At 33.4% G+C, this 27095-nt stretch overlaps 1 long non-coding RNA gene across 1 annotated transcript in view; it reads right to left on the bottom strand.

Annotated features, from left to right (window-relative positions):
- The window catches only part of LOC125610711, a 489175-nt gene extending 469478 nt beyond the window's left edge, over positions 1-19697 (bottom strand). Inside the window, exon 1 of the long non-coding RNA XR_007340712.1 lies at positions 19643-19697. This is a non-coding gene — a long non-coding RNA (uncharacterized LOC125610711). The remainder of the gene's footprint in view (positions 1-19642) is intronic.
- Positions 19698-27095: the final 7398 nt, after the last annotated feature.

The raw sequence follows: 27095 nt of genomic DNA, 5'->3' as shown, positions 1-27095 counted from the left end.
ACTTTTACTGATTTTTATTCTTATTCCTAGTATTATTTTATTCCTACTTCTTGCTTTGGTTTTCTTTTCTTCTTTTATTTCCAAGTTTCTTAAGGTAAAAACTTATTGATTTGAGGTCTTCCCTCTCTTTTAATATAAACATAATGCCTATAAATTTCCCTTAATACAGCTTCACTGACTTTCACAAACTTTGATAAATTATATTTTTATTTCCATATACTTCTTTCTATTTTTATAAGTCCTTTAAGACTCTCTTTGACTCATGATTGCGTAAGTGTGTTGCTTAATTTCCAAATTTTTGTAGATATTTCTGTTGTCTTTCTATTATTGATTTCTAGCTTAATCCTACAATGGTCAGAGTCATACTCTGTATGGTAAAATCTATATCTGCCCTCACTTTGGATGATGGTAATGCATCTAATAAATTTGCAGCTCCACAGAAAATGATTGGGAAACAGAGTGATATTATGGTTTGTTAGTTAATATTGGCTGCACTTGATAAGGAAGTTTAAGAGGTAGATGCTTAGAAAAGCCTTGGCTGGTTTGCAAGAAGGAATGAAAAGAGACTGAGAAAGTCAAAAACTTTCACATCTCTAATCAGTAAAAGATAAAACTGAGTAGGCATATGGACAACAAAGGCTGATTACTATTCTGCCCTGAGGCAAGAATCAAATCAACTATGTGTCCAGCATATCTGTTGTTAAAATCTCTAAATGGATTGAGCTGTCAAAGAGGAAGAATGCAATTAAGGTTTTGGCTCAATAACTCCTTTCAATTGGACAAAATGGCCACATATCCATGACATACATCACAAATAAATCACGCTACTTTTCCCCAATAAACCCAATGTAGTTTAACTTGTTTTTCTGGAACACAGAAGCAAAGTCAGCCACTGCCTATTGAAGACAGTCAAGCCAGCCATCTAAATTGAAGCTGCTCACCATTTTTTTTTTGGCAGTTTGTATATGGTGTTTATACAAGTGGTCTGGCAATTCTTTGTTTTCCTGCCTCCTATACTTTCCAATGTACTATTTCAGAACTTTCAGTCTCACAAGCTTCTTCCACATTCAGTGTCTTAGAGGGGAATGCCAAGGCAATGCAGAAAACATTCTGAGATGCCCTAAATTTAATAGTAAGGGCTAAGTAGGAAAAGGGAAAAGACAAGGAAAGTTAATCAGTTAGCACATGTAGGTGAAAGCAATAAAAGACCGTTTGAATTCCTGAGCATACATCGAAAATTTAACTTAAATCCCATCATGATGGATCACCGGATTCCCTGTTTATGGATAAACTTTCTGGACTACTAACCTCAACTAATCCAGAACAACAATTACTTCTCTCTATGGGCCACCCTTTTATCCCAAACTTTTCTCTGCCTTGCATTACCCCACTTCTCTTATCTCTAGTCAGGGTAGGTTCAATACAATGTTTTTTTTACTTTACTTCCCCAAATTTTTGTTATGAAAGTGCTCTTGGCTTTAGGTCCAGAGAGCATTTTCCAGCTGCTATCTAGCCTTGCTCTGGGGTCTTGTCCCAGGCCCTGGTCCTTTTCTGGCTAGCAGTGATAACTACGAATAACACTTTATTTCATTTTCAAGAAGTTTTGTTTAACAAGGGAAAAAACAACAACAACAAAAAAAAACCTTTAAAATAACAGACAGTAAGAAATGGAAAAGAGTGACGTTTCAGAATAACTACAAAATATTGCTATATCACATATGGGAAAATTGAGAGGACAAGGTCCATGAAACGGCTTTCATGAAATCGATGAAGAAGAGGGGTCTTTTTGTAAGAAAACTTTAAACTTTTTCAGTGGTGTTTTGTAGAGGGGGAGAGAACATCAACAGGGATAAGAAAAAGGAAGTTATGGGGTTGGGGATATAGCTCAATTGGTAGATTGCCCACCTCACTTGCACAAGTCCCTGGGTTCAATCCCCAGCACCACAAAAAAGAAAAAAGAAAGAAAAAGGAAGTTATAGAGTGCTGAAGGGGTAGAGAAAGCAGCAGAAGCAGGGGAAGGAATTCATCACCAAAGTGTCCTTGTGTTTTTCTCCACCCAGTAACCCTCCATCCCGGCACAGCCCAGAAGCCAACCATCCCAGACATTCTGAATCTTTGAGCAAATGTATACCACCCAGATCAGTAATAATCATAACCTAAACAGTAGAGAGAAAATATGATCAACTTGACAGACTTAGGAGGAGGAAGAACAAAGGAAAGGATAGATGAGTTATTCTCTTCTTGACTTAACAAGGAGTCAAAAGATGTCACCTAAATTTGGTGAAACAAAAAGTAGCATTTTATTGAAATAACCAAAATATCCAGTTGAATAGGGAAAAAATAACATCGTACAAATAACTATCAAAACTTGGGAAGATGGGGGGGAGAAAGAAATTATAGGGTCTGTGTGTGAAGTTAAATCCTCACTTTTCATAGTAGAAATTCAATAGAAATTATCCAAGAATAATAAATTTGAAAAACAACTCAAAAATTAAAAATTGAACCCATTACAAATATTTCTAAGGAGACTGGGAGTGACGAAGATGTATGTGTAGGAGTATTAAAGTTTTTTTATTATAATGTTTTAAAAATGTTTTAAAATATACTTATTTTGTTTTCATAAGAATAATAAAGCAACCAAAAACTAAAAGTAAGACCCAAAAGCAAAAACTAACAAATAACCAAGAACTATTAATAGTTCAGTTTCCAAACTTTGTTTTTAGGAAATAAGAAAACTCAACAGTTTTGTGCAAGATTATGAGCACTTATTACATACTGTGAAAATAAAAGTAAAAACTTAATAGTATATTCTAGTACCAAAACCCCCAGGGTCTCATGTTTTGAAAAGCCTGATGACATTTTTTGCTTTCTTCTCTAGCTCATGGACTTATTTGCATCAGAGTTAAAACAAGAAGATAAATGAGTACTGGAACTGGGTAGCATTGATTTTCAGAAACTGCCACGATAAACAAAATTGCTAACATAGGAGAGAAAGAAATATTAAAAAGAGAAATATATGCTTAGCAAGTGATCATGAAAAAATGACAATAAGAAATGATTGTTATTAATTAGAAAATATCATTTTAATGTCTTCACTTTCCCCCTGTAAACATGTAGCCAATAGTTTAATAACAGGATCTGAATCCACTTATGCCAATTAATATCCCTATATTTACATTATGAACTATTGACTCGCTTCCTATGGCTGCTGCAACAAATTATCATGAATTGAGTGGCTTAAAGCAAAAAAAAAAAAATATTCTCTCACAGCTATATTGGCCTAAAGTCCCAGGTCAAGGTGTCAGCAGGTCATGCACCCTCAGTGTCTCCAGGGGGAGATTCTGCTCCTTGTCTCCTCCAGTTTCTCCTAGCTGCCAGCATCCCTTAGCTTCTAAATAGCTCCAGCCTTCACATTGTGATCACATTGCCTTCTTGTCTTCTGTATGAGTCAAATCTCTCTCGGCTTCCTTTTCATAAGGATGCATGTGAAGGCATTTAGGACTCACCCAGCTAATCCCATCTCAAGATCCATAATTTAATTGCACCTACAAAAACCATTTTTCCAGATAAGGTAACATTTACAAATTCCAGGGATTAGCACCTAATCTTTTGGGGGCTGCTATTCCGATCAATACAAATAATAACTAACTGAATTTATTCTGGATGACATATTAACTGAGTTACATTTAAATTATATGATTACAAATTCAACTTTATCCCAATAACAATGATATATGAGTAGCTGTTTCTTCAGGATTTCATTTTCTTATGCACACATTGAAGGATAGAGTTTTCACTGTTTTGTCAGTGGAGGAGGTGTTTCTTGGAACAACTCTAAGTTGGGTTTTATATCATGTTACCATTTCCTTCACACTAAATATCAACTAAGAAACTTCTGCCCTGAATTTAATACACCTCACTTGTTGCTCTGGTTACTTTCCAAAGTGTCAAACAAAATGAATAAATATAGAAATGGCCAGTCTTCATTGAATCTGCTAGTGAATTTATACTTGTTGCTCTGGGCAGCACAGGTTCCTTATATTTCAAGCAATTAAGGACATTTTGAAACACAGAATGTTTCACCCAAATTTTGAGCCTCTTAATATATAGAAATTTTTAAATGAGTATAATTTACATGAAAATATATTAGAGAGAGATTTGAAAAGTGTTTTCCTGGCACAAAAAAAAAAAAAAAAACAGTAATTAACTGTGCCAACAGCCTAGAACCACAGCTCAAAGAACACTTATTTGCAAGCTCTAAATAACAAGAAAGCAGAAGTATGGGCAAAAACACACAAACATATAAATAGTCCAATTTAAAAATGAGAAAAGGAACAAAATGAACATTTTTTTTCAAAAAAAAAGACATACAAATGGCCAACAGGTATATAAAAATGTGTTCTAACATTTCTAATCATCAGAAAAATATAAATTAAAACACTGATCAGATATTACTTTATCCTGTTAAGATGACTTACCAAAAATACATGGTATGATAACTGTTGACTAGGGTATGGAGAAAAAGAAACAACTGTACTCCGTTAGTAAGAATGTAAATTGGTACAGACATTATGGAAAATAGAATGGAGATTCCTGAGAAAGTTTAAAATAAAACTATCATATGATCCAATAATCCAACTTCTGGGTATGTATTAAAGGAAATGAAATAAATACCTCAAGAGAAATGTCTGCATCTTCAAGTTCACTGCAGCATTATGCAAAATAGCCATGTTATGCAAAGAAATTAAGTGTGCATAAAAAACTGGGGAGTATATGCAGTGAAATACTATTCTGTTGTTAAAAACAGTCAACAACTTAGATGAACCTAGAAAAACATTATACCAAATGAAATAAGCCAGACACTGACAAGTGCTTTATGAACTCGAAACATCTAATTGTTTCATATCTCACCACAAAGCAAATCTCTCTCAGCCTCCTTTTCATAAGGATGCATGTGAAGGCATTTAGGACTCACCCAGCTAATCCCATCTCAAGATCCATAATTTAATTCTCTAAACATTTTACTCTTGTTTGTGCACCTGTGTCATATTTATATAGCATAGGAATCATGCCATACCCACTCTTTTTCTCCAACCAGTTTGTATCATGTCACAATATAGAGAATTCTTCCACAGCAATGAATTTTAAAATATTGCTCACTGTATGACATACAGAAATTATTGCATCTCCTTTTTAATGTATATTTTGAAAGTTTAAAATTTGTCTTGTTGAAAATCACAATTCATTGATCACCCTCACACATCAATCTTTGTACTTGTCTATTATTATTTCCTAAATTAAAAGATTAAATTACCACATTAATTAGTTACACATAAATTACTATATCAAAAGCTATAGACACATCATTATTAATTTCCAAATAACATTCTAGACAGGCATTTACATTAACTGTCTCATCTGCAGTGAGTGATAACATGAATATTATAACAAGGTAAAAATTAATGTATTTATTTTTAATCTATTCTAATTTTAGACATATAAATGATATTTAATCTTAATTTACATTTATTTAATTACTAGTGAGTTGAGCATTGCTTACATGTTTCTTGTATTTCATTTTCTTGGCCTCTGATATTTTGTGTTTTTACTAATCTTATTTCTATGGCTTGACATAACTTTCTTTTAAATTTTTCAGTTGTTTCATGTCTGTATGAACTAGGTAGGAAAAAGTGTCTTCAACTCTACTAAATACAGTCAAATATTTTGCTTTCCACACAGTTTTACATCCTCACCTGAACTTGATGTTCTCAGACTTTTAACTGTTATAAATTTAGTAAACATGATGGCTTCTCATTATCATTTTAATTTGCACTTTTCAGCTTGTTGAAAATTTTGTGACATTTTTATTCTCTCACTAAAATTTGTGCTGTTCTTTCATCCTTTTTCTATTGAAATTTTTTCATTTTTTCCATATATTTTGTGAAGACATGCTATGTATTACATAGGTAATTATACTTTTTTAACTGATATATTCTGTTACAGAAATTCTTATATAGAAATACAGATTGATTCTGTGTACAAAGGCTTTGTTTTTTTCCAGGGTCTCAAGGGGAGAATCTATATGTGATATAATAATGGCCTTTCCAAAGATGTGCACACTCTAATCCCCCAAACCTGTGAATATATTAAAAATGACTTGTCATGTGTGATCAAAGATCTTCAGTTGGAAAAACTATTCTGCACTATCTAGGTGGGCCCAATGTAATCACAAGAGTACTTTCGATTTGTTTGTTTTGGGGGGTGCCAGGGAAAGAACCCAGGGCCTCACACATAATAGGTAAGTGTTCTACCACTAACCTACATCCCTAGCCTACACAAGTGTCCCTATAAGAAGAGTAACAGGGGTTGGGGATGTGGCTCAAGCAGTAGCGCGCTCGGCATGTGCGGGGCACTGGGTTCGATCCTCAGCACCGCATAAAAATAAAATAAAGTTGTTGAGTCCACTAAAAAATAAATATTAAAAAATTCTCTCTCTTTAAAAAGAAAAAAAAAAGAGTAACAGAAGGGTCAGTCAGAGAAGGGAATGTGTAGATGAAATAAAAGGTTGAAAGGTGACATTTTGAAGAGAAAGAGGGCTGAGAGGAGAAATTCAGGAAGTACCTAGTTCCTGGAAAAGATATAGAAAAATATACTGCCTGAGAGACTCCAGAAGCAATGTAAAAAGGGGAAGGAAACAGCTTTTCTGGAACCTCCTGAGGAAATTTCTGTTCTAACTTCCTGAACTGTCAAATAATAAATCTGGGTGATTTTAAGCCACTAAATTTATGGGTATTTGTTTCAGCAGATTGACCTTCAATAGATGTGTTTCAATAGATTGACATTCTATTCCTCCATCATCCCATCTCCTTCTTGACTCTGACAGTCAATCCTATCTCCCTTCCACAAGGAACCTTAGGACCAGGTGGATCTCCCCATCTCAACACCCTTGACGGAGTCCTTTCTCCCTATGGAGATATTTTCAGCATCTGACCTCCAGAACTGTAACACATTAATCATGTCCTTTCAAGTTCACACTTTGATGAGAGAAATATCAGTGAACCAGTGAACGTTGTATACATGTTACATGTAAGATTATTTTATGGGTATTTGCATAAATAATATTAGATTTTAGTTATATTAGATTTACTTCAACATATTTATGAAAATAAACCTCTCATTGTTATCCCATAATTTCATGGATATTATTGCTTAGGATAATGCTGTAAAATGAATATTTCTGTTGAAGAATAAGTTCATCTGACAAAAATAGTAAGTAAATGACAGTACCAGTAGTATGTAGTTATAGCAAAACCATGATTTGTAAGTTAATGATTGAAATTAGAAATGCAATTTATAGGCTGTTGTCAAAGATGGAATGTCAATTTTTACCATTAAAATGGCTAAATATCATTATATATTACCAAACCCATCTCATTCTTCTTTCAAATTTCACATGCCCTGAAACCCAATCTGAGAGTTAATTACTGTCTTGCCTATAATGTTTATAAGAGTAATATTTTTAAAAATATGAAAGTACCCATAGTTGATTTGGGTAAATATGTGTCTTCAAAACTTGGAAAATACAGAAACAAAGGAATCATAATATAAAAAGAGAGAAATCAAAGGAAATGACAATATAGTATTTTAAATGGAACATAAAATTAGTTGAATAAAAGAAAACTTTCTTACATTTTTCTCCAAAAATGATGTTTCTTTTTTATAGCATACATCTGAGTCAAAGCAACAAATGAAAATTAATGACCAAAACCCACTCAGCAAAAAGAGAAACATAAAGGGTGGAAATTAATTACAATTGAAAACCCATAAAAAAATGTGATCAGTGGTTCAGAGGATTTTACTAATTAATGGTAATAGTTTAATGATGACATAACCATCTTTAGACTCTATGTGCTGAATTCATGTGTGTGCAATTTGTGTTCAGAATACATTAGAAAATGAAAAGCAAAGCTAGGAGACATTATTAGAACTAATACATTTTGAGCCTCCAGACATATCAATCTATTTCAGAGTGAATAAGTCAAGACAGCACCTGAAATGACTCACTAATATCTATTGACCTATGCAAATTGAAGAATTTACATGAGCTAAATCCAAATATTCCATCCAATTCTAAAATTCTGATTCATTAAAGGTACTTGGGAGTTTGGGGGTAATCTAAAATTTGTACTAAAAAAGTCAACATTATTGCATATTTTTGTGTGTGGTTTCTTGTCTTTATGATTGAATTTAAACATCTGCCATGTGTCATTTGTTACCAGGTTGCAGAGTCATTGGGTATTTGATTGTCCTTGATACTCAGGTATATAGAAAATGTAATCAGTCTGCCAAAGTCCCAAGACTAATCACTACCAACCAGTAGTGATAGTGCTACTATCCAAATTTTACTGTGTGCTCTGACATGTCTTCCTTACTGAAATGGAATGAAGTTTAAAACAAAGTATTCATAATGTTAGAATGTGAAAACTTGCTGTACCTTCAGAGTTTACTTAAATGAGTCTAATACTTTTTGCCTACTTTTGTCAAATTCAAAGTATGCTCTAATCCATGAAGACATAGTCATGTAGATTTAATCCAATAAGACATAGCTGTGATATTGCTTTCTCACATTTTAGTTATTGATATGGCTGAAATTTAGCTTAAGTGTTTTCTGTAATGAAATAATAAGCAAGCATGTATTGAGGAAATGACATAAAGGGAATGTTGGTTTTCTTTTCTTAGAATGATACATGATAAAACTGTTGCAAAAATTCCTATTTGTACACAAGGAAAACCAAAAGATTATCCTTGATGTTTTACTGATGCATCAAGAAAATTTTTCTAATGCATATGAGGTATTCTGATGAAGTAAGCAAAATTCAAATCATTATGTTTAACATACTCTTTCAGATTTAGTTTGTTGATTTATGTCACTTTGGTCCTGTTACTTCCTCTCTTGTACTTATTTTATAGCTGACACAATGAATTTTATCCTAGAAATGAACAGGAGATGTGGAAGATTTCTTCTAAATTCAGGTCATGAATTTGTGGTCATGAAGGAAGAAGAGAAAAGGGATGGTTTCTTCTATGATATTTTCACAAAATCCCTTCCCATCACATTGCCAGTCATTGTAGGGAGTCGGAAATACTGTATGTTATTGTGAGTCAGCAGTCAGCAAAATGAGGATGTAGTTTATATAAATTGCTTATTGCAGTTGAGAGAAGCTTAAGCTTGAAATTCAATGGAAGTAATACAGGACAATTTACTGACAGATAAGACTACAGATGTGATTAGAATTGGAAAATCCGATTTGGGTAGTTTCTGATATTTGTAAATGTATACCAATGTATTTGTCCCCTCAAATGAAATAGAATACTATATTCAATAGGAAAGAAATTGTGAATAATTAATTTATTAATTTCCAAATCTGAGCACTTTCACAAATATTACGTAACAAATCTATTAGTTTTATATTGTCCATTTACAAGTCTGGTTAATTGCTTACATTGGAGACTTTGAAATTGAGGTTCAAAAAGATAAAGTGACCTTACCAACATTATGTATCATGGTCTTATTTAGGAAGGGAGCACTCATCAAATTGACAAAAGTAGAGTTGATTATTCTTATAAATAACAAATGAGAACTTTGTAATTCAAAGGGCCTGCATTCTAAAACTTCATTGATTTCAACAAAGGTATTCTTGAACAGGTTTAAGTACAAACTCATCACTTATTTTACTGGCAATTGTCTTCAGTTTTATAATGCATTTGTATACTTGTTAGGGGCAACTGCTCAGAAAACACTCTAAGTCCGAATTTGAAACAAATCAAATAATTTTATTTTATCCATCTTTTCCTGACCAGGGATGCTTCCGACAGAATCCAAGCAGCTCTCTGGAAGAGAAGCGTCCTGGGCTGTTTGTGGTCCAAATATAAGGAAGAAAACCACATTCTATGGAATTTTGCAAATTGCAAGCCAGAGAAGTACAGGGGCTGGAGAACACAGTTAGCAGAGCAAATACAGACAACCACATCCTGGGGGCTTTACATTCGTGGGCACCCAAAATATAGGTGGGTACACAAAGTGCAGAAAGACAATTTTTTTATCATCTTAAAAATAGCTCATATAACAGTTTCACCCAGGAACCATAAAGATGGAGCCACTGTGGCTATACTTACCATTTCATTAATCTATATTTTCTATTCTATAACCTATAACCTATAACTTGTATTGATTAATTCAGACAGTAATAATACTATTATTATATTAATCAAACATTGTATGCAATAAGATACAAAATGTTATGTGACTCAATCAATTTGGAATGGATTTAAAGAAGGCTAAATTCAAGAACTCTGTGAACCTTATAAACCACTAGATTTTACCATGTTTTCACTTTTAAACATCTGTTGTCTGATTTTGTTCTTGTTTTCATATGGAGGACTTATTTCTTCCTTACACAGCCCAGCACTGTGGTCCTTCAAGAACTTGCAGTGAATGAGGCAAAGTGTGCTTTTTCTCTCTCCCTGGTGAGCTGTGTATGGTCCCCTGACTGGACCAACTGTATGATCTTCTCAGATTATAAACTCTTAACTCTGACAGTTTTCTTTTTTTAAAAAAAAATGGTTAAGTACATGTATGAAGACATGAATTGGGTGTCAACATACTTTATATACAAACAGAGGTATGAAAATTTGTGGTATATATGTGTAATAAGAATTGTAATGCATTCTGCTGTCATTTTTTAAAAATCAATTTTAAAGATAAACAAATGGTTCTTTTTTACTTATACATGACAGTAGTATCCATCTTGATAAAATTACACAGGCATAGAATAAATCTTATTCTAATTAGGGGCCCTGTCTTGTGGATGTTCATGATGGTGAGAGTCACTGTGGTGTTTTCAAATACGTACATAAGAAAGTTATGTCATACTCTTTCCACTGTCTTTTCCCATCCTTATCCCTCTCCCTTCTCTTCTTTCCCCTTTATTTAATCCTCTGAACTTCTATTCTTCCCCTTCACCCTCCCCTTATTGTGGGTTTGCTTTCACATATCTGAGAAAACATTCACCATTTAGTTTTAGGGGATTGACTTATTGCACTTAGTATGATAGTCTCCAGATCCATCCATTTACCAGCAAACGTTATAAAGTCATTCTTCTTTATGGTTGAGTAATATTTCATTGTGTATATAAACCACAACTCTCAGTTTTCTACACAAAAATTACAATTTTTTTTCATTCGCTATCTTATGAATATCTTTTTTTCCAAGTTTCATCCTTATTAATTTATGAAACTTTTGTTGTCTAATTTTTAATCACTTTGTTTTTCTTAAAAACTTTGTTTCATAGTCTATCACAGTCTGGCTTTTCTTTTCTTATAATTCTTCCCATAATAAGCCAGCTCTACATATTATTTCATTTCAGTATCATTTTCTAATGAGCAGCTTTTACTTTTTATAATTCTTACGATTACTGGTTATTATTTACAGTTTATTCCTCTTGTTGCTTTGTTTGGAAATGATATAAAATCATAAGCCTTTCTTTCTTTGCTCAGAAAGTAATAAACCCTGTGAACTTTGAGTTCTAAACATTAAAATTTTCTCCACTAGTGCTGTTAAAATAAATAAGAGAACTCATGAACTTGCTTTTACTTTATATCCATCACCATAAGGGCTTCAGTGAAAGCATTATATCAATAAAATTTGTCAAGAAGTCATTTTTGTCTATTACCTTATTAAATGTTATTTATTCTCCCAATGCTGTTGTTTTTAATGATTTTATCTCATTCAATGTATGAACCAATAATTTTGACATTACACACATTTTTATTAGAACCAGTAACGTTATTTGTAAATATTAACTGTAAGTACATTTTATTTTATTTTTGTTTTAAAGTTTTTCCATTTGGAGATATACACACTTGCTTATAATTGTTCCCTGAGCATTCCTTTTTATTAATGCAGTGAATATCTCTAATTCTCGAATAAATAATTTTATTCATTCATTTAAGCATTTTTCCCCAAAAGAAGATTATAGCTAAATGTCAGGTATACTGCATTTTATAATTTGGACTTAGTTAGCTTTATCAGTTTTTCCATCAGTTTCATGAATTGAAACTTAGCTGCATTGTCTGGCTTCTGTATTTCAGAAATTAAATATGGAAATAACAATAAAGAATAGTTACTTAAAATCAGATTTACATTCTGACAGGTAAATGCTTTTGTGGCATATTTCTTTTAACATTAAAATGTATTAATATTAATTTTACTTCAAAAAATTGGAAACATTTAATGACCCTCATTGAAATAACTTAAAGACACTCTGGGGAGCCACAAAAATACTGCTCTAAGCACTATTTAATTGAGTAGAAACTTGGAAAATTAAAAGAGTCTGATAAAAAATGATAGCTTTTCAGTCAGAAGGGTAGACATAAAATTGCAGAAGCATGCTGTGTAATGAGAAACATCATCAATAAAGAAAAGTGAGGTTTCTAGAATTTTTGCAAAGAAAGGCACCATTTGATCATGTCCTCCTCACAGAAGCACAGAGAATGTTAAAACCTGAACAAATAATATAAAGCCATTGAAAGCATCCAAATGACAGTTTGTAGAACAAGAGAAGAATGCATTTCAATACAGAAACATTCCAGTCTCCAAACTCTTGTCTTTGGCTTCCTTCTGCAACATAAGTGGAAGCAGCATTTGATGAAAGACTTGCCAGCACAAGGACTAAATTCCAACAGAACCTTGGAGGATATAAGGAAAATGTAGGCTTAAAGCAAGGGAAACAATCAGGAGACTACAGAAAATAAGATTGAAGGAAGAGATTTGGTAGAGCATTATTACAATTTCTAACTTCCTCTATTATTTATTCTCTGGATTCCTGACATTCTCACGAAACACCAAAGCAGGAAAAGGGGAAAAAAAAATACTGAGTTCACAATTTCAGTTTCCTCAAGCATATTTCTGATAATTGTTGCCTTTCCTCTTCCTCCAACCCAAGGCTCCAATTTCTCCCAACCACATAAAGCCATCAGGTCTTCCTTGTGGCTCCTGGAAGAGCAAGAGTCACAGGGTATAGCTCCATGAAGGCCAACAAGTTTGGTTGTCTTTTTTATGACATTTTGGACCATCTGAAATAATTCCTTATATTTGTGAACTGTGCCTGTGTATATCACTACCAAAGTAGAGGGACAACTGTTATGGTTCATATATGAAGTGTCTCCCCAAAGCTCACATGTGAGACAAGAAAGTTCAGAGCAAACTGACTGGATTATGAGACTCTTGATCTAATCAGAGCATAAATCCCCTTATAGAAATTAATTGGGTAGTAACTGCAGGCAGATAGGGTGTGACTGGAGAAGGTAAGTCACGGTATATATTTTGTCCTTGATGAGAGGAGAAGTCAGTCTCCCCTCTCTCTCCTTCCCTTCTTCCCTCTCCCCGGCTCCTCCTTCAAGGTGCTATGTTCTGAGCTGCTTTCCTCTGCCACACTCTTCTGCCATGATGTTCTGCTACACCCAGGCATAGAACAATGAACGACGTTGGCCATCTATGGACTGAGACCTCTGAAACCATAAGCCAAAATAAACTTTTCCTTCTCTGAAATTGATTTTATCATGCACTTTGGTCACAGTAGTGAAAAAGCTATAAGTAGTTTAAAAAAACAAAACGGATCAACTCATGATACCTTATCTCACAAAGGAAATTAGAAAGCATGGCTTCTATATATCTTAGCAATAGTGAACATTAGAGAGCAATACTACAGGTAGACTTCTTTTTTAAAGCAGCCGGCCATATTGCATAACTAGACTTGCCAATAACTCAAGGCAGGCAAGTATAGATATAAGTAGGACCAGATAAATTGGGTGTGAATGAAAGAGGTTCAATCATCATTCCCACCTGAAAATAAAAAGAATGTCATAAGCATATCATAATATATATAATATTATTTTAAAAACTTATATTCAAATGAAGCTATATCAAGTTAATTAAATGCCTCCTATTTTCTTGAAATCAAGATTTAATTCAAAGAGTGTTTTCAAGATTTTTACATCACTATGTTTTATTTTAAATTAAGTAAAACATTATTTCTATTTCACTGGCATACTGAAAGTTGGGAAATAGTATTTGTTAGTAGTTTATCATACCTGCAAGCACAAAGTGGGTGAGTTGCCTACAGAGAATTTTAAAATAGAAATAACTGAGGAAATGACAAGGAATAGGAATACAAGAAAGAGAAGAGACAGAGAACAGGACAAAAACATATTTGAAGAAATCATGACTGAAATACCAAACTTCATAAATATCAGCAATTTTCAAATTAAAGATTTTAAATCAACACCAAATAGAATAAATAAAAAGAAGCTGACACCAAGGTACATCACTACCAGTGCTCAAAGCGAATGATGAAAGCAGAGAGAGAAGAGCAATATATTTCATACCTGGAAACAGGAATGCTGATTCTTATCAAAAACCATGATGAGAGGATAAGAAAGGAGGGAAATGACATCTCTATACTGATGACAGGGAAAAAAAAATTGTCCACCCAGTTCTGTATATCCAACAAAAGTATCATTCAAGAATGAAGAAAAAATAGACTTTTTCATAAACTAGGAAATTAAGACAATTCATTGCCTACAACCCACATAAAAAGAAACCATACATTAAGTTTCTTAAGATGAAGAGAAATAATACCAGATGCAAACTTGAATCCTATGAAAAGAACAAAGACCAGTAAAAATGGCAAAATTCAGGTAAGTGGAAATGACTAACTTTTATTTGGTTGTATTTTTCTTTCATTTCTTTCTGAATCACATACAAACTTAAAACTATGCCTTCTGTTCAATATTGCTGTGAACCTAAAACTCTTAAAAAATGATATTGTTTAATGAGATTAAGAACATACATAGTTATATCACATATAACAACTATAAGAAAATGATAGGGAGACTTGTTAGCTTGCAAACTTTCTATATTTATATGAAGTAGTACATTGACAAGCATCAGGGAACTCCAAAAAGTTACATATATTTTATATAATATATATATATATATATATATATATATATATATATATTTTTTTTTTTAAGTTAACATATACATATATATATACATATATACACATATATATGCATATATATATAGTTTTGTTTTAAGTTTGTATGTGATTCAGAAAGAAATGAAAGAGAAATACAACCAAACAAAAGTTAGTCATTACCTGAATTTTGCCATTTTTACTGGTCTTTGTTCTTTTCATAGGATTCAAGTTTGCATCTGGATACATACACACACACACACACACACATATACACACATACACACTAGGGCAGCCACTATAAGAATAATGAAAAATATCTAAAAAGACAACAGGAAAATTGCAAGGAAATTTTAAGTAATAATCAAAAAAGCAAATAAGGAGAAACAGATGTGAGCCTCATCAAAATCAAAAGGGAATCACTTATTATCAACTCTTACAAAAATAAGCAAATAAACCTAAGAGGTTATGAAGGAGAGGTCTCACACACAACTGCACATTATTAACTGTCACAAAAGCCTCTGTCAGAATTACAACCTTGTGCAAAGGCCACAACTTTACATGAAAAATACTTCTGCAAGGTTATCTACCCAGCAACTGTCTGTACAACCTAGACAGGTGTCTGGTAATCACCCTTGTTGTTAATCCTCGAGGCCAAGGATTGTTGTTTCAAAATAACTTATGTAATCCTCCTCATTTTCTCCTAAAAAATTTCCACTAGCTATTTTTTATTTTTTTTATTTGTTTTAATTAGTTACACATGACAGTACAATGATCCTGACATATCATACATTTGAATCAGATGGGGTATAATTCCACTAGCTATTTTTTAAACACATTCATATTTTACAATGTTGTATTTATTCTCATTGCAATGCTATTCTATTATCCAATAAATACCATTATTCCTTTGGAAATTTCACTGTCATTTAGGTTGACACAGAAGAAAGAAAAGAGAAAGGAAACAAAATAGTGGGCATAACCCACTTGAACATTAATTATGTTAAATATGAATGAAGAACTTCAGGGAAAAGACAGAAATTGTCAAAAGGTATTAAAAAAGACAAAAAATAACCCAGAACCTAGGCATTCACTGTCCAAAAAAGATCCACTTATTTTAAATATATAGGAAGGTAAAAGTTAATGGCAATGAAAAGTTATATCATGCAAACAAGAAACTTACTGGAGTCACTGTTTTGAATGATTTTTGCAGTATAGAGAATTGAACAGCAGGGCCTTGCACATACTAGGCACTGAGCTATACTCCAGCCCTCTGAGTCACTGCAATTCTTTACCAGAAAGAGATATTTTTTAATGATAAAGGGACCCATTCTAAAAGAAAACATAACTATTGTAAGTTTGTATGCAACTAATAACACATTTTCCAAATAACTGAAATGAAACTGAGAGAATTAAAAGGAAAAATAGACCAAATGTGCCTATTTATATATATATATATATAATAATAATCATAACTTTATATATGTGTGTGTGTGTGTGTGTGTATATATATAAAGTTAGCACACCTTTATTGCTTATCCTTTAGCAAACTGAATTTTGCATGGAAGTAAATCAGAACATATAGCTATATAAATGGCTCTTGCAACACTAGCACTCAGATATATGCATTCATTTAGGATTGAGTGTACAAGCCTCTGGAATCCTAAGATCTTGGTCTCCAATTTCTGTGAAACTTTGTATTCTCAGATCTAAACAGTCAATATGAAATAAACAATGTTCATACAATGATTGTAATAAGGAAGCAGAATTTGAGTTCCTTCAATTTTTCTATTCTATATGCTCTCCTATATATTCTATGTATGAATAAAGTAAAAACTATAAATAGAATGTTTGGTTGATAAGTGTAAATTTTAATTTTCACATGTAAAATATTTGTCTTAATTTTATGGTCATTATAAAAAGAATTTAGTCACATAGAAGAGGTGTGTTAAATTTATTTCCTCCAAGTATTAATACACTAGGCATTATAGTGGAAACTTCCTTAACTAAACAACCCACTCCTTTATTCATATCTCTTGTATTAAAGCCCTCCAATTTTGCAGTTGGTCTGTTTTGCAGTCTATCTAGACTGTGAGTTATTTAAAAGAAGAGAACTGTTTCATTCATCTCTGTCTACGCAGTGCCTACTGCAGTTCCTAGAAATTTAAAGGATGTAACTACATGAAAACAATAAGCTTAGAGGATACTATGAATCACTGGAAAACCAACATTCAAAATGTTCTGATGCCATCCTCTTGACTAAAAAGCAGACTGTACAAGAAGAAAATAGAAGGCAAGGAAAGAACAGTTTGGAATCAAACTGGTGAGGCTTGTACTGAGTGATGTCATGCACCTGTGCCTAGTCACACTCCTGAATCCACCTTGCATTGCTTCATCTACCACAATAATAAAGACTACATGGTTAACATTTATACCACAGAATATTTCCTTCTCACTAGCAGAGGCTGCTGGGTGCTGCCCCTGTGTGACTTCTGCCTTTGTTTCAGGAACATCTTGTTTCCTCATCAAATATCAAGAATGCCCAGAGAGCACAGCACTGTCAATGAAGGGTGTAGCTTTGTTTTGACATGTTGCAATGCCTAAGTATTTCTCAGCTGGGGTTTTCAGCTAGGAAGTTGCACGTCTCATTTTGAAGCATGGCTTTTTTCATCATGAATATAATAAAGCATAAGAAAGACATTTGGAGACATTAATAGACTAAACTGCTGATGATTAATCAGTTCTTATGTACCAGCAATGTCAGGGGCCTTGATAGAAATGGCACCGTGAGGTTATGATTAATTTTAAATATGATTTCTACCTCCAACTGTTTTATTGGAAATAAAGGTGGAAGATTCACTGTAACAGAAGCTATAAAGGAAGTTTCCATGGGAATCAAACAGTTTTGCCATAGGATGACCATTTGTCAAGTTTCTTCAAGATGAGGAAGATAACAATGGATTCTCGGAAGGGAGGAAATTCTTGTACACATATACTCAGCATGTTAACAGGTTTGTTAGCTGTTTTTATAATACGCTTGATTTGATGTGGTCCCAAGCAGTTCATGAGTCAATGTGAGCATTATTTTGCCAAAAATTTCTCTACTTGGAGAACACAGGGTTAATAGACAAGGTTGCAATGAACATTTATTGAACTCCCATTGCATGAGGTTTGGCAATAATGATAATCATCATTTTGTTGTTACCTTAGAAACTCAGAGTTTTACAGTAACAGGATTCTTCAAAATAGTAGATTCACAATACCCTTATTGCTAAGAAGGTTAAAAAAACCTTTTATGTATTTGTTGCCCATTTGTATTTCTTCTCTTAAGAAATGCTTGTTTAGCCAGGTATGGTGGCACATACCTGTAATCCTAGCAGCTCAGGAGGCTGAGGCAGGAGGATCATGAGCTCAAAGCCAGCCTCAGCAACTTAATGAGGCCCTAAGCAACTTAGCAAGACTCTATCTCTAAATAAAAGCTAAGAAAAGGGCTGGGGATGTTGCTCAGTGGTTAAATACCCCTTATTTCAATCCTCAGTACTAAAAAATAAAAATAAAAAATAAATAAAAAGAAGTGTCTGTTTAGATCTGTTTAGTTCTTTTGCCCATTTATTAGTTGGGGTTTTGTTTTGGTGTTAAGTTTTTTGAGTTCTTTGTATATTCTGGACATTAATGCCCTGTTGGAGGAAGAGCTGGCAAATATCTTCTCCCATTCTGTTGACTCTTCAAGCTCTTAATTGTTTCCTTTGCTAAATATTTTTTCTCATGTGCAAAAGCTATACAAATAAGGGGTAAAAAAGAGGATAATCAATGAAAATATAAGGCAGATCAGAAGACAGAGAAAGGGGATTGATGGGGAAGGAGAAGGGGTCAGAAAAGAGAGGAATGTTGGAATGAAATTGACCAAATTATGCTGTGTTCATATATGAATATGCCTCAGTGAATTTCACTTTTATGTGTATCTATGAGTGGAGCAAATTATATTCAGTGCTTGTATGATTATGACAAAATGAATCCCAATATCATGAATAACTATAATGCACTAATAAAAATATCTACTAAAATATATTCATAAAAAGAAAATAAAAATAAAAATAATGTAGTATATCAGAGCATATACATAAATAGTTTCACTAACAAATGTTCCAACATTTGGGATTACTTTGAATACAAGATTTTTAAAAACATTTTCACATTTAACATGGATGTCAATACGGTAGAGTGAAAAGAGCATAATTTTTCCCAAGTACAGTATTACTTCCCTCCAGTTAGATGAGCTTGGGCAAGCATTCCAACATTTTAAACTTCTAATTTCAATATTTGTGAAATGCGAATATTCACACCTTGTAGAATTGTTTTCAGAATTAAGAGATACTGTATGTATGGAGATTTCCTCTCACTCCAGTCAAAATGGCAATTATCAAGAATACAAATTAAACAAATGTTGGTGAGGATGTTGGGGGAAAGGTACACTCATACATTGCTGGTGGAACTGTACGTTGGTGCAATCACTCTGGAAATCAGTATGGAGATTCCTCAAAAAACACAGAATGGAACCACCATTTGACCTAGTTATCCCACTCCTTGGTACACACCCAAAAAACTTACAATCAGCATACGATAGTGATGCAGCCACATCAATGTTTATAGCAGCTCAATCCACAATAGCCAAGCCAAAATGGGTGCCCTCAACAGATGAATGGATAAAGAAAATGTGGTATATATACACAATGGAATATTGCTAGGCCACAAAGAAGAATGAAATTATGGCATTTGCAGGTAAATGGTTGGAGGTGCAAGCTATCATGCTAAATGAAACAAGCCAATCCCCAAAAGCCAAAGACCTAAGGTTCTCTTTGATATGCAGATGCTGACTCACAATAGGCAGAGGGGAGGGAGGAGTGGAGGTTTGCCTGATTGGACACGTGGAAATGGAGGGAAGGAGGGGGAATGGAGATGGGAAAAACAGTAGAATAAAATAGACACTAGGATTGCTGTATGTATATACATGTCTATATAACCAATGTGATTTTGCAACCTGTACACTCAGAAAAATGAGAAATTATACCCCATTTGATTCAAATGTATGATATGTCAAGATCATTGTATTGTCATGCTCAACTAATAAAAAAAGACAGTAGAATGAATCAGACATAACTTTCCTATGTTCATATATGAATACACAACCAGTGTATCTCCACATCATGTACAACCACAAGAACAGGAACTTATACTTTATGTAGGTATGATATGTTAAAATACATTCTATTGCCATTATAATGAAAAAGAACAAATTAATAAAAGAGGACAAAAGAAAGAAAGAGTGTATGTAAAGCAATAAACACGCTTGTCATTGTAAGTCCATCAGGTGTCTATTACACGCTAGTTCACTCTCAAACAGGAACAACACATCCGTTTGTTTCAGCACCTTCTCTCTGTTCCTTCTCCACACCCCTGTTCTCCACCTGCTGTTCCTCATTATCAGATTTAATGTAAATATGAGTTATTTTTATCACCAGGTATCACTCATTTTATTTGTATTTTGTTTATCTCCCAAATAAAAAGAAACAACTGAGGGATAGAATACTCTGAACCGAGTAGCCCAAGGTGACAAGGGAATAACTACGAGGAGAAAATACAGAGATGGGATGTACCAGGCAGGATGAAAGATCAGAGGTACAAGGCCAAAGCTGCTCCTAAACAGTCTTCCTTATTGTCACTCACCACTAAGTAAATTTCTGTTGTTCTCAAACAAGGACAAATGGAATTTCTTCTTCAAAATGCTTATTCCTGAAATATGTGGCTTGTTTGTTTTCTTGCTACTGGGGATTGAACCCAGAGTTGTTTAACCACTGAGCCACATCCCCAACCCTTTTATTTATTTATTTTTATTTTGAGACATGGTCTCACTAAGTGGCTTAAGACCTCGCTATATTGCTGAGACTAGCTTTGAACATGCAATCCTCCTGTCTCAGTCTCCTGAGTCGCTCTGATTACAGGTGTGTGCCACCACACCAGGCTGTGGCCTATGTTTTTTGCTTTCTGGGGTCACCTCTCCTAGTGTCCTGAATGAGTCAGCATCCTACAATGTCCCCTTGACTCTTCCCTTTTCCCACTCACCTCCTATTCTGAATTTCACACCATTTGACCCATTATTGCATTGATTTGAAATAGCATTATACTTTAACACTATCCAAATAAAATCACAATTTGATTATTTTATTTCCTCTTCCAAACCACTCATGGAAATCTTTAAATTTATTTATTATTCAATTTCCTTACTAATTAATTTATTAAGAAGGTAAGAGGAACTTCTATATTAATTCCTTCATACTATCCCCACATTGCTTCCTAGTTAGGCTGAGCCTCTTAATTCTTCATAGTGTAGGGGGGGAAAGTTGACCTATTTATTTTGACTTTGATTCTTAGCCCTTCTTGTTGACACCATCTGATAGCTCCATAGACCCTCTTTGTCTCTCTCCAAAACGTTTTAATATCTTTCTGTGGTCTAAAGTCCCAAATTCTCATAATGCATGCAGAACTCACCCATGCACAAGTTCTGTCTGTGTTTTCCAGATATTTTACATATTCATCTTTTCCATGTTCTCAGACAACTTTCCACATGCCGTCCTGTCTGTGGGCTTACCAAACCTTTGTGTTTTTTCATAGGATTGTTCCCTTCAGCTTTCTGTGTCTTCCACAGCCCTTCTCCACTACTCACCTCTCACTACTCACCTCTCTCTGAATCGCCTCTTCTCAGATGTTTTCCCTAGTTTCTCAAGCTGGAATTAACTCTTCTGCCTGAAAATTTTATGTTGTCTATCTCAGTTGTAAGTTTTTAAGTTTTATTGTGTTCTGACTTATATTGACCTGTTTTCTTCTCTTTCTCTTATGGTTGGGATGCGAGGTGTCCCCTAAAAGCTCATGTGTGAAACAATGCAGGAAGGTTCAGCAAAGAAATGATTGGGTTGTGACAGCCATAACCCAATCAGTGAATTATTCCCCTGATAGGGATTAACTGAGTGGTAACTGAAGTGATAGGGTGTGGCTGAAGAAGCTGGGCATTGGGGGTGTGGCTGTGGGGCATATATTTTTTTCTATTCTAATTTGTTATATATGACAGCAGGATACACTACAATACATATTACACACATAGAGCACAATTTTTCATATCTTTGGTTATACACAAAGTAGAGTCACACTATTCGTGTCTTCATACATGTACTTAGAGTAATGATGTCCATCTCATTCCACTGTCTTCTCTACCCCCATGCCTCCTCCCTTCCCCTCCTTCCCTTTGCTTTATCTAAAGTTTGTCTATTCCTCCTGTGCTCCCCCCTCAACCCCATCATGAATCAGAATCCTTATATCAGAGAAAACACTAAGCATTTGTTTTTTTGGGATTGGCTAACTTCACTTAGCATTGTATTCTCCAACTCTACCCATTTGCCTGCAAGTGCCATGATTTTATTATCTTTTAATGCTGAAAAAAATCTTTATCTGGCACTGGACTAGAAGGAACTCCAGGCCCCATGTACCAGAATTATATCAGAGTCCCCATCTCATTAAGGAGCCATGCCCAGTTCTCTTCTCTAAGGAAAATTTCAAGAAGCCTGCATACTTTAAAGTCATTTCCAATTCCATGTAAGCATAGGCCTAGAACTCTAGAAAGCATTGGGATTGTGGATGTTCACCAGGTACAGCCTAAAACCAGAAAGAAACAGGAGTGGGAACAATTATGAAAGAGATTTATTTATTTATTTACTTACTTACTTACTTAGTAGAACTGGGAATCAAACCCAGCACCTCCTGCATGATAGGCAAGTGTTCTTCCACTAAGTTACATTCCCAGCTATTGATTTGTTTTATTTGACCTTCAAGGGAGAGAATTTGTTATATGAAACATAAGGGCACTTGAAGACATGGTTTTCACCTAGAGAACAAATGAGTATTGAGTTGTTTGGAATCTGTACTTCCAGGTTGAACCTGGTTAATTAATTGTATTGCCACTATCACTTTTTCTTAATGAATTCAGCCATTTTCTGGAGTAGAGACTAGGTTTCCATACAAAGTAGAGAGTGGAGGCCACCAGGTGGATCAGCACTTATTTGGTGGAATGAATAAACAAAGTTTGTTGAGTCCGCCAGTTTCTCCTCTAACAAGAATAACCGAATATCAATTCTATCAGTGTGCCTGCCTTTCATTAAAGTGGAAAGGGAGAAATGAAATCCACTTGGGTCAACTATTTCATATTTGAAACTACCTCCTACTTGTGTTTGCTTAAGACATTGATGCTAATTTCAGAGGGTTACAAATATCTACTTAATGTTCAATTGTTTTACCAAAAAAATTCTAAGAATGAATGATTAAACTATGCTAATGTACTTTGAACTTTCTAAGGGGAAATATCTATAAAAATGTATTATAACTATTAAACCAATGCTAATAAAACTAATCACTACTTTGGGTTCAATCAAAATAACTTACTACCATTAGTGAGTTTATTCACCAACCTACAAATCAGAATAGGTGTTTTAATTCTTCAAGGACTCACCTACAATAGTAGGTACTAATGGAAGATTTTACCCTTTCTTTGGCTAAAATAATAGGATGTGATTATTATTATTAAAGTGAAACATTTTAATTTACTCAATGTAGGACATGTGTCTTATGTCTAATATCTGAGTTAGTGAATTTCAGTGAAAAGTTTCCCATCTAATATTTGACCACACTGAGATTCCCTGGAAGTAAAAATGGGCAGTGCCTTGCTTGATTTATGAGCTTTTTCAAACATCTTTTTGAAAATGTTTACACACAGGCTTCCCTACATACTACAATTTCACATTATGGCTATGTTGTTCTGGGATAAAAACTAATATCTCTTATCAACTTCGATCTCACTTCTCATTCAAGAGAATCTGCTATTTTCTTGTATTTCTCCACTCATAGGTTGTTCCATAATCTTAGTGCATTTACATACATTTGAAACTTTCTGTAAGTTACATTTTAAATGTTTTAAAACATTTACCAAGTTGAGCAGTCATATTATTTATAAAAGTATATTACAGTTCCTAAGAGAAAACACAATGGCCCTATCATAAAATTATATGTATATAGCCCATAAAAATGGTTTATTTTTTGCCAGATTTTTACCAACTTAGACAAAAACTACATTGGATCTTAGTTCATGATCACAAATTATTTTCATAAAAGATTATGTGTACCACAATATATGACTATGAAAGATATTAAGTCTCAATATTTTCATTTTCATAACCTTTAGTTAAATTGTGTATCATAAACTTGAAAACCTTTACTGATTTTACTATTGTGATCTTGTCATTGTACATATTTTTAAAGGATTTCTTATTTATGTCTATAATAAAAAAAAACAATGAAAATTGCAAAATAAAATATGTATCTTGATGAACTTGAGGAAAATAGCTGGTAATTTGTTTCTTAAGTGAAGCAAACTATTAAGTGATTTATTATCAGATTTTATATTGTACGAAAAATCTATCAACATAAATCTTACTATATTTGACTCCTAATAGTGGACAAATCACTTTCTATGACTTCTATATCATAGCAAAGGAAATTTGATCATCCTTCATTGATTTAAGAATGACAACTATTTTTCACTTTTGACATGACATAGCTGAATGATGTTAGGATATAATGAGGCCCCTCTAACCACTTTAAATGTTTGCCTTAAAGAAGGGAAGGAAATGGGAGCTGGGGATATAGCTTGGTTGGTACTGGGCTTGCTTTGCATGCACAAGACCCTGGGTTCATCCTCAGCACCAAAAAAAAAAAAAATAGAGAGAGAAAAGGAGGAAAAATGGACCAGTCAATATGAAGAACAGTAAGAAAATCCTGGAAGGACTTTTTAAAATATAAAATGTAGGATAATACACGGTTTTTCTTTAAAAGCCCAAGCCAAAATATATTTACATGTTTGTGTATCTAATATTAAGGTGAAATCTGCAGGTTTTAGGTGAAGAAAACTACAAAATGTACTCAAGTGGACTGGGGATGCAGCTCAAGCGGTAGCGTGCTTGCCTGGCATGCGTGCGGCCTGGGTTTGATCCTCAGCACCACATACAAAAAACAAAAGATGTCGTGTCCGCTGAAAACTAAAAAATAAATATTAAAAAATTCTCTCTCCCTCTCTTAAAAAAAAATGTACTCAAGTATAAATTAGATGGACATCCATGGAGAAGACCTATTTTATGGATAAAAATATTAAATATCACAAAGATGCCAATTTTTCTCAAAATAATTTTAAATTTATTTTCATTTTCATAACCTTTAGTTAAATTGTGTATCATAAACTTGAAAACCTTTACTGATTTTACTATTGTGATCTTGTCATTGTATGTATTTTTTAAATAATTTTAAATTTTAATTAATATTAAATTAAATTTAAAATAATTTTAAAATTTAACTAATTTTAAAATAATTTTAAAATTTAACTAATTTTAAAATAATTTTAAAATTTAATTAATAATAAATTTCTAAGCAGATTCTTCATGAGTGAACAAAAATTAATTTAAAAATATTTAGGAAAATAAACATATTGCACTAACTAAAATAATTTTGAAACATAGAGAAAAGTTAAATTTCTGTCCAGTAGTGAATATATTATAATGCTATAGCAGTTTAGTCCTGAAAACAAGAACAGGGCAGTAGGTCAACAGAGTAGTATAAAAGAGTTCCATCACCCATACCAGTATGTATCCTTATCTTTATCTTAATATAATCAACTACTGTCAATTTGTATAGAATAGAGAAGAGAAGAAAGCTTGCTAAATAGTTAGATAATAGTAATATTCAAAAAGCCAAATACTTATTAGTTGTACAGAAGGAAAATGTTTAGATGTTCATTAGAGAGAAATCTGTGGGAAAATAAGCCATAAGAATTGTTGCAGATTCCACTGATGGAAAAGAAGTGCTTTCTAAATTTAGGAACAATGGAAGATCCAGGCTTTGTAGCACACTCCTATAATCTCAGCTATTCAGGTGACTGAGACAGGAGGATCACAGGTTCGAGGCCAGCCTCAGCAACTTGAATAAAACTTCAGAAACTTGGTAAGACCCCGTCTCAAAAAAAAAAAAAAAAAAATGTAGGTCGGTGAGATGTAGCTCAATGGTATGTAGCTCAGTGGTAAAGTGCCAAGTGCCTTTGTGTTCAATCCCCAATACAAAATAATAATAATAATATTTTTTAAAAAAAGAACAATGGAAGAAATTATGAAAAGTTGTAATATAAATAATAACATTTTCAGCAATATCAAAATACCCCAAGTAGACAAAGGAGAAAGTGATTAGATATATGTTGGGAAAGAAGTTTATTGCCTTAATGTAGAAAATGTTCATGCAAATTGATAAGAATAAAGCTAAAGCTCCTGCAGATAGTTGGCACAGTTATCGGAAAAAAAAAAATTAACCAGAAATTGGAAATATCCATGGCTCAGAAAGATGTTCAACTTGTAATAATACAAATAACTAATTAAAATAACAATGACAATCCACATTTTAAGAAACAAAATTTCTTAATGTGTAATTGGAAAATCTTTATTTTTAACAAAGGCTCCAGGAGATTCCCAAAAGCTGAGCACCTTATTTAGGTACTGTTATGATCACTTTAACCTCCCATGTATTCTGTATCATTAATCTATTTAATAATTGTCTCTCAGTGCTTGCTAAAGTCCAAGAACTGTTCTACATACTGAACAATTAGTAAACAAATTACAGAATGGTCCTTTCTTTAGAAACATAATAGAAGAGAATGCACTAGAAGTGGAAAGGCCATGGGAATGCTCACCAAGAAAATGGTTAAGGAATGATTGGAAGGAGATGAGAGGCTAATCCATGAATCTGTGTGGATAAACCTGGGAAGAGCATGCCATATAGGGGAATGAGAACTCCTAAGGCCCTGAAGCCATCAGCATTTTTTATGGCTTACCAGGTGACTCCAGTATGTAGCCAGTATTTAAAATGATTCAGGAAGAATGGCCTTAATCTCCAGAACAAGCAAAAAAAAAAAAAAAAAAA

Source organism: Marmota marmota, unplaced genomic scaffold, assembly GCF_001458135.2.
Source record: "Marmota marmota marmota unplaced genomic scaffold, marMar, whole genome shotgun sequence".
In the NCBI taxonomy this organism is placed as follows: domain Eukaryota; kingdom Metazoa; phylum Chordata; class Mammalia; order Rodentia; family Sciuridae; genus Marmota; species Marmota marmota.
This window is presented reverse-complemented; position numbering and strand designations above follow the sequence as displayed.